The sequence below is a fragment of the Sceloporus occidentalis genome, unplaced genomic scaffold (assembly GCF_023333645.1).
Source record: "Sceloporus occidentalis isolate IW3139 unplaced genomic scaffold, rSceOcc1.0.p SCAF_5, whole genome shotgun sequence".
NCBI lineage: Eukaryota > Metazoa > Chordata > Lepidosauria > Squamata > Phrynosomatidae > Sceloporus > Sceloporus occidentalis.
The window spans coordinates 3946067-3947631 of NW_028316985.1; the positions used below are offsets into that span (position 1 = coordinate 3946067).

General features: G+C 44.6%; 1 pseudogene; it reads left to right on the top strand.

Moving 5' to 3' along the window:
* Positions 1–863: 863 nt before the first annotated feature.
* LOC149311590 (neo-calmodulin pseudogene) lies at positions 864–1316 on the top strand (annotated as a pseudogene).
* Positions 1317–1565: the final 249 nt, after the last annotated feature.

Consider the following 1565-nt stretch of genomic DNA (forward strand, 5'->3'; position numbering starts at 1 on the left):
AAGCTGTATGACACTTAGAACTGGTACAAAACAGATGTCAGCTTCAAGTGCAGATATATCCCAAGGTGCTGTAAACCAGAGCTCAGAAAAGCTACTTATTTTGACTAGAGCGCCCAGAATCCTGCAGCCAGCAAGACAGATTCTGGGACTAGCAGTCTGATGCTCTGGTGTCAGTTGTTTTTTTACTAACTATGAGTGCATTCACACTGTTGAATTAAAGCAGTTTGACACCACTTTTATTGCCATGACTCTGTCCTATGGAACCCTGGAATTTCTAGTTTGGATAGGTATTCAGCCTGGTCTGTCAGGAAGCTCTGGTGTCTCACCAAACTACAAATCCCAGGATTCCATAGGATACAGTCATGGCAGTTAAAGTAGTGTCAAACTGCTTTAATTCTGTGGTGTGAAAAAAGCCTATAATGCTAGGATACCATGCCAGGCTGGCTTCTAATTTTTCTTTGCAAGCGTCTTTTTAATTTCATTATCATTTTATTTTTCATCAGATAGAGGTTGAGAAATCCAAAAAGTATTCAGCACACACGTTCCTCTCTCAGGTTTTGCCCAAACGAGAATGACGGGTTCCATCATGAAATGGGGTGTGGATTTTCTTTTATTTCTATCTTCGCGATTCAGCTGGCTCCAACAGAAGCCCAATTTGGGTGTTCCCTGCTTCTTTCCCCAAAGATCAGCTCATCCCCAGGCAAAGGGCCAAAGGAGACACCTTTACATTTTTGGCAACCCACAAAAAAGACAAGAAAAAGGAAAGAGAAGTCATTTCTTCATTTTGTATCCGAGAGAGCAGCCAGGCTTTCTTAGTGCAGTCGGAGAACTGCCAAACCACCACCACCAACAACAGTGAAACCATGGCTTCCCATCCGTTTTCAGAAGAAGAGATAGCTGAATTCAAGGAAGCCTTCCTGCTCTTTGATAAAGATGGAGATGGTGCCATCAGCACCCAAGAACTAGGGACTGTCATGAGGTCCATTGGGCAAAATCCAACAGAAGCTGAGTTACAGGAGATGATCAAGAAGTTGGACACCAACAAAGATGGAATGGTTGACTTCCCGGAGTTCCTCACTTTGCTGGGTGCGAGGATGAAGAGCGCAGATAGCGAGGAAGAGATCCGGAAGGCCTTCCGGGTGTTTGACCGGGATGGCAATGGTTATGTCAGCGCGGCGGAGCTGCGGCACATCATGACCAAGCTTGGTGAGAAGTTGACGGATGAAGAAGTAGAAGACATGATCAAGGAGGCTGATGTGGATGGAGATGGGCAAGTCAACTATGAAGAATTTCTCCGGATCATGTCTTGCAAGTAGAGAACTCTTCCTTGGAGGGACTTGGTTCTGTATCCTACAGATCACACCCAATCTCTTGCTTTCATGTATGGGCGTGTTCTCTGCAAATGCATGGGTATGGTGGGCTAATGAACAAAACCAGATGGAGATAATGACTGGTGAAGACTAGCATTAATTCCTTGGTGGGAAGAACTGGGACTTTGGATATCTGGTGTTATTTTTCTCTGCAATCTAGAGGGAACTGTTGCTTTACAATGGAAACTTTTGCAT